The sequence below is a fragment of the Xenia sp. Carnegie-2017 genome, unplaced genomic scaffold, assembly GCF_021976095.1.
Source record: "Xenia sp. Carnegie-2017 unplaced genomic scaffold, XeniaSp_v1 HiC_scaffold_6, whole genome shotgun sequence".
Lineage (NCBI taxonomy): Eukaryota > Metazoa > Cnidaria > Anthozoa > Malacalcyonacea > Xeniidae > Xenia > Xenia sp. Carnegie-2017.
This window is the reverse complement of record NW_025813526.1, coordinates 18,572,303-18,579,285: the sequence shown is the minus strand read 5'-3', so window position 1 is coordinate 18,579,285 and position 6,983 is coordinate 18,572,303. Positions and strand designations below refer to the sequence as shown.

At 30.7% G+C, this 6,983-nt stretch overlaps 1 long non-coding RNA gene and 1 other non-coding gene across 2 annotated transcripts; one reads left to right on the top strand and one right to left on the bottom strand.

The window, feature by feature from the left end:
• The first annotated feature begins 509 nt into the window (after positions 1-509).
• On the top strand, positions 510-5,187 carry LOC124457742. Its single transcript, XR_006952758.1, has 2 exons — positions 510-679; positions 5,058-5,187. It is a non-coding gene; the product is annotated as an uncharacterized LOC124457742 (long non-coding RNA).
• A 1,373-nt stretch (positions 5,188-6,560) lies between these two features.
• On the bottom strand, positions 6,561-6,632 carry Trnae-uuc. Its single transcript has one exon. It is a non-coding gene; the product is annotated as a tRNA-Glu (tRNA).
• Positions 6,633-6,983: the final 351 nt, after the last annotated feature.

Genomic DNA, 6,983 nt, shown 5'->3' with positions numbered 1-6,983 from the left:
ACAGCTAAAATTCACACTTACCGGAACAAAAATTGTCAGAACACATTTCAGTGAAGACGACATTAAACCACAATAACTGACTTTAACGACCACGAGGTCGACAAGGACTGACGTCTGAGTCTCTTCTATCCACTAACATGTATCCCAGAATTAAGCAGTAATATTTAACAAATCAATTGCCGGTGTAATCAAGGAAAATACCCTTACATTCACTGTTATAAGTTTCACTATTTTCTTATATTTCTTTAAAACACGCAGTAAGATATAAAATTTATCTTATTTTTACAGAAACCACTCTATATTATCTTCCTAAAATAAGTCTAAATGAAACCATATTAATGTAACACCCGTTTCACCAATTCTAAAACGATTAAAGCGTTAGTTACTATTTTTAGAAATGCCTTACGAAGCGTCAATAAAATGTTTCCGCTCATTCTGATGTATGTGATTAAAGCATTTAGTTAATACTTTATTTAGTCATCTTTATATTCCTGTTCTGTGATATGGCTATGGCGGAAAACGTTCGACGTTCAGCATCTTATGATATATTAAATGACGAACAAAAAAAAAGATCTTGAGGGATTATTATGATCGAGGAATGATTTCAACAGCAGGTAGTATGAGGGATGTCATCCAAGAAGCTGCGAACCAAGCTAATATCACGTTTGAAAGAGTCAAGGTAAACAGAATGCACGAGTTTATATTTTTTTACCCCCGCTTTCTTTTTCATTAGCAACGAGTGATCTTCGCCAGTATTTTTTGATCTGATGGGTTTAGTTATTATTGCTGTAACTGACATTAAATATAGCGTGCATTTTATATCCTCTAATTAGACCCTTAACTTATATAATAGACAGTTTACAAGATGTCAGAGATATATAAACAGATATACATAGGATTTTCCCTTTATTGGGGAGAACATGGTTTATTTTCTGACTATACCACAATACCAGTGTGTTTATGTTTAGTATTGCTTGACAATTGAAAATTGCAACGTTTGCTGACGATGTTTGTAAAATTTACTTTTATTATGTACTATAAAAAACAATCTTGTTTTTATTTGTATTCAACCCTCTCTAGCTTTTTATCTTTCTCTGTTGTCAGATGTAATATGTATGTAACACTGGTTACTATATCTTTTTGCATTACATCGATCTGTACTTTTCTTCAATAATGCAATTTCTCCTTTATAAAAGTAATAAGATCCTAGTATTTACATACATATACTCATTTCATAATATTCATATCATGTTTCTTGTATTAGTTAGGGTTAAGTTTTGAGAGGTGCCACAGGTAGTACATCTTAAAAAGTGGTGGAAAAACGTGGTATTTTTTCTATTTTTGAGTATGCCTTCAAGACTGTTGATCCCAAAATTTTTGTAGTATTCTGAGTTTGTTGGAACTTAAAGGCAGGCCCTGTAACATTCTCACAAATCTTATAATCAGAAATCTATGGTTTTCCCTTGATTTTCACTTAACAATGGTTTTCCAAAAATTAAATGATTTAAATGCGCATTTTCTCTATAACACATTTTTAATGCCCACTGGTGTTTCTATTTTCCATGAAAGACTTGCCTGGGATTCATGCTATAACAAACAGGGACCTTATCATTTTGCAAATAATAATCCTAAAATGTAGGTAAATTTGAGAATATTACCATTAATTAATTGTTTTTTAGAAATCCATAGTTTTCACAGCAAGTGAAATTTTGTGTTGCATGAATTAAAGACTGAGCAGACTATGCTGTATTCATTGCATGTTGTTGAAAGTTTGCGAATGACAGAATGCTTGCAGTTTATGGAGACTCAATAATGTTGATTCTACCTTCAATTGTAAATGCTAGAAATGCTTTTTTTAATTTCTACTCTCTGCCAGTCACCCCATTATTATGTATATAATTGCTTTAAAGGTTTAATTGCATTGGGTGCATACCATTGAAGGTGATTAAGGCAAAATCTAAATTAATGTACAAATTTTCTTATTAATTAGGTTAATAGTCCCTAAAAATTTTTATCTTGTGCAGGAATAAGTCACATTTTTTGCCTTTTTGGCTCTCCTAATTTACGAATAATTTGAGAAAGAAGTTTCATATAGATGGTGGTTCTTTAGGTAAATAATTTGTGTTTATTACAAAACGAAAGAAAATTTAACAATTTTTGTTTCTCATTGGCAAATAAAAAATATTTTGCATGTCATACATTCTTTGTCAAACAAAAAAATATCAATAGTTCATTTATCAAAATGACAACTTAAAAAAAAAGTAATTTGAAAGACTAAAATCTTTCAATGCAAGAATTACATAAATACACTAATCAAGCCTTTCTTGCAAATTACCTAGTTCTTACCGATGCCACTGACTATTTGGATTGCGTAAGGGGAGTTTTATCCAAAACAAAATTTTGGATATTTTTGTAAAGCTGATTATAAAACATTAATTTATATATATATATTGGCAGGGATGGGATTCGAACCCATGCCATTTACATGACTGGTGCCTGAAATCAGCGCCTTAGACCACTCGGCCACGCTACCTTACTTCTGGAAACAATTTAATTTTAAGCAAATCAACTTATTTTACTTTCAACTATATTACAAAATGCAAATATTATTTCTGTTGATTTACAGTTTCACAATATGAGAAATATGATACGTGTCAAACTATGAACAGAAAATGAAAATATTTACGATCATTTGCAATGCGCAATTTCTTTATTTTTGAAATATTGTTTGTAGTCGGAAATGATTACAGATGTGATTAGAAAAATGTAACAATATACAGCACATTCCATACAATTTACTTTAGTTTAACTACCGAGGAGTCTCTTTCTAGCATTGCCAAGAATTTTTCCAAAAATTAGATAAAAATTTATTCCAATCTTTGGATCAAGGTATGTTTATCACGATGTGCCCAAATTATTCAACTTATTAAAATATTGTATCCGCATTTTTTGAACTGTGTTTGATAATTTTTATCACAAGGTGTTGGGTTTTAATATATTAAATCAAGGCATAAATTTTATTTGAGCAGAATGGTCTAAGAGATAAATATTACAGTTGTTATAGAAAGTTAATCGTGACTTAAAATTTATTATGACAGTTTCTTTAATACATCATTATGCAGTTGAAAGTTAAGATTTAAATATGCTCAAAAACCTATTTATTATGTGCAGTAGTGCTTATCTAACATGTGTGAATTGCTTCCATTTTGATCAAGCTCATTGTTTTTCAAATGAAGTAATTGAAATTCTTTTGTCTTTACCACTGTAGAAGGAGTGAAATGTGGGGAAACTCAACTCAGAACTATTTTGTCACTTTTAAAAATTTTGTTATCCCCATTTTGAACCACTTTTGCATGGTTACATAACCAAAAACCATTAGTTAATCGTTAGAACAAGATTGAAGAATGTTTTGGTGATCGATTAAACATTGTTCTTTATACCAAGTTTCAAAATTAATTTTTTCTGCTGCTACATTAGTCAAGAGTGTGTCACATTAGATTGAAAAATAAAAGACTGTTTCCCCGCAAGTAAGAAAAGTGGGGAAGAAGTGTGGGGTTATGGTTGTTGTCAGGCTACCAAATTTAATATGAAATTTAAGTTATTAACTTGTTAAAAGTTAACCTTTCATTCTCTTATTGGTAATCTGAGCCTGCGGACCAAGAATTTAATTGAAAAAAATCACAACTTTTTTCATGTAAAATAGAGAAATGTGTGGGAATATACTAAATTTAAAATAAGGAATTGCTCAAAAGAGTATCTAAACAAGATGATCGAAATTCAGTTCGTAGGAGAGCCTGCAGTTGACGAAGGCGGTTCGAGAAACGTATTTTTCTTATTACTCCACAGTGAAGTATCACACTCCTGCGTGTTTGTTGGTGAGGATAACAGAAAAAGCTTCAATAATGACATTCTTGCGATAAGACAAAAAAGTTTACACACTTATGGTCAGTTATGTTAAGTTGAATTAAGCAAGGCTCTGCCTCTCCTTGCTTTTTGTCTCGGAGTGTTATAGATTACTGGTAAAATTAAAATGCATTAATGACATACCCAATCAAAAAGGTTGAATATCCATTGCTTCATCGATTATCTACACAAATATCCTCACCAAGCGCGTGCATTACTTTCGTACGAAAAACTGGACGAACTATTTTAACCGGTATTCTGATCTAGGGTGAGCAAAAGACCTATAAATAAGGAGGTTGTGTCATTAAGCTTTACAAAATATTTGATCTGAAAACAGAAGAGTTGTCTGAAATGGTTGTTGCATTGCCCATAGTGTTGCAGTTTGTTACCGGGAGTACCAACAATTGGTTTTGACCAGCCATACATCCATCACATTCGAGCAATATACTCCAGGAAGAAAGCTGCATGTAAAATACTTTTTCTATTACTTTTTGCATGGCAGTGAATGACATTCTTTTGAGTTATGACAGTTTTAAAATTGAGTTCATATTCTGTTTAGCTGAATCTCCAGGTTTTGGAAATGAGTGACAGTCTATGAGATAGTTTTTACAATGAAATGAATGTAACTACGTACTAAAGTTATATTCATAAACGCACGGACATAAATCGAATGTTGTTTAGTTACTAATGTTAGCTTTTTTAATTGTTTTTGAAATAATTTTATATACGAAGTTACAAAACTTATGTTTTTTCATGATATTTAGAGCATAAAAAGATCAAGACTCATTTTGCAAAAGTGATGTAATTAGAAAATTACAGTATACTGTATAATTGTTCAAATGGCTTTTTCATACTGTTATTTCATATTTGTTACATGTAGATGTAGTTGTGAATTGCACAATGATGATTATTAATTAAAGGTGATAGTGATTTAAAATAAATGCAAAATTGCAACAATAGAACTAGCTTTCTACATTGAGTCATGAAAATATTGGAAAGTAAAAAGAAATTAATGTCAAAAGCGAATTAAAATTTAATAACATAAGAGTTAAAAGTGAGGTTCAATTTAGACGATACAAATTGCTTGGCTCATTAAATATGTTATCTTTGTAGAAACTCTTATAAAAAATGAAATATTACCTTCCTTTCATAAGGCCCAGGGATGCTTTTGCTGATGGTAAGAGAGTTGTGTTGTATAAGGAGGCTCTTGTTCATCACGAGAGAGGTACGAGAAAGTTATATTGTAAAAGGTGAAAAGTAAAAGCACGTACAAACATTCTTAGAGATTATTTGAATTATCAGTCAAAAAGGCAGAAGTTGTTTGAACTTTTATAATATCCTTTGATGTTTTAATATCTTTTATGAGAAGAAGTCTTGCAAAAAAAAAAATGACAAATTTTCGTTGCATGCCTCGCGATACTCCAACAAAGATGAGAACTAGACGTCGCATGTTAATGAAAGGAAACAGATAATGGTTAAATGCAATAAAGCTCATAGATGGTGTGCTCGTGATACATGATAAACAATAAATACGACAGTTAAATCGTAAAGATGTAAACCAATAAAATTGTGGAAAACATGTTCAAGGATGGTTTAAGTTGTAAGTGCCTGAAAAAGTAAAGTGTCAGAAGAAATAAATCGATACTTTGCTTGGTTTACTTCATTAGAAGAACTTGTGTAAACAAAACGATCAAATTTGTTAGCAAAAAAAACCCGTTTTCGACATGATAATAGCTCGTCGACGTGTTGTTAATCTTCCGTATGCGGTCTATGAGAGTTTTAATCAGTCCTGTCTTATACTTTTGTGAGGTGAAGCTAAAGAAATTAAGTAATAGGCCAGTTTAGGTTTTCTTATGAAACGTAGAGGTCATGTATGTGTTTGTGGCTGTGTTTTTAGTAATGAGTATGTCTAAAAAAGTAACTTGTTGTCGTGTTCTTTTTCTATGGTAAAGTCAATGTTCTTGTGTTGTAAATTTAAATAATTAAAAAATTTTTAATACCATAAACGTTTTCTTTTTACAAGATAGCTATAAGATATAACTTTATTTAAAACATTCGCTGAAAATACTACAGTCAACAAAGAGCGTTAAAATGTGATAACTTTCATCATTTTGAGGAACATTGACATGTAACGTTTTAAAAAAATGGACGAAACAAATAGGTGTTGTAAACTTATTTATCTTACGTTGATATTTTTTATGCATAAATATTTTGTAGGTTTATTTACTATTGTAGTTGGTTTACACTTAAAAACTTAATCGATACTTTTTTTATGCTTAAAGTTTTTATATTTTGGCATTGTTAATCGAAAGTATGAGCCATGTCGTTATAAATAGTTATTTAAATACTATTCCATTCATAAAATCTACTTTAAAAAAATAGCTGGAATTTCATAATTTAATAAGAGGACTGCGTTAAATTTTATCGAAAACCTTTAATTTAATTACTCTTTTAGGATAATTTATCACCCTGAACTATTTTATGTTACAACCTTTGTTGTAAGATTAGGAGTTGTAGAAATACAAACTGAATAAATTAAATTTTGTTAGCCAATTTATTTCTATTTATTTAAATGAACTGCTGTGCTTTATATACGAAATTATTAAAGTAAAAAGGTAAAAATTAACAAGTATTATTTACTAAAGTATTTTACTTCCTTTCCATACCGGGAGTTGAACCCAGGCCTTGTGGGTGAAAACCACAAATCCTAACCACTAGACCATATGGAAGTGTCGATATCCTTTCGCAGAGGCGATATTGCTAATGCGCATATTGCCTCTGCGAAGGTCTACACGTATATATCGCAAAATGTACGTGTAGACCACAATTATTTGAAAATGTACGTGTTTCGACATGTCATGATGCCATCTTCAGTATGAATGAATGATTACATAGATAATACAAGGTTTATATGAAAGTAATATGATACATAAAATACAATAATAATAAGGAAATAAGATAAGTTAATGGGGAGCGTGTTACAAACTAAATGTTGCGTTTAATTTGAAATCTTGAACATTGCGGTTAGGGTTAGTTTTGTTGATGTGGAGTGCTTCTTTGATTTTAAGGAAGAATGAGAT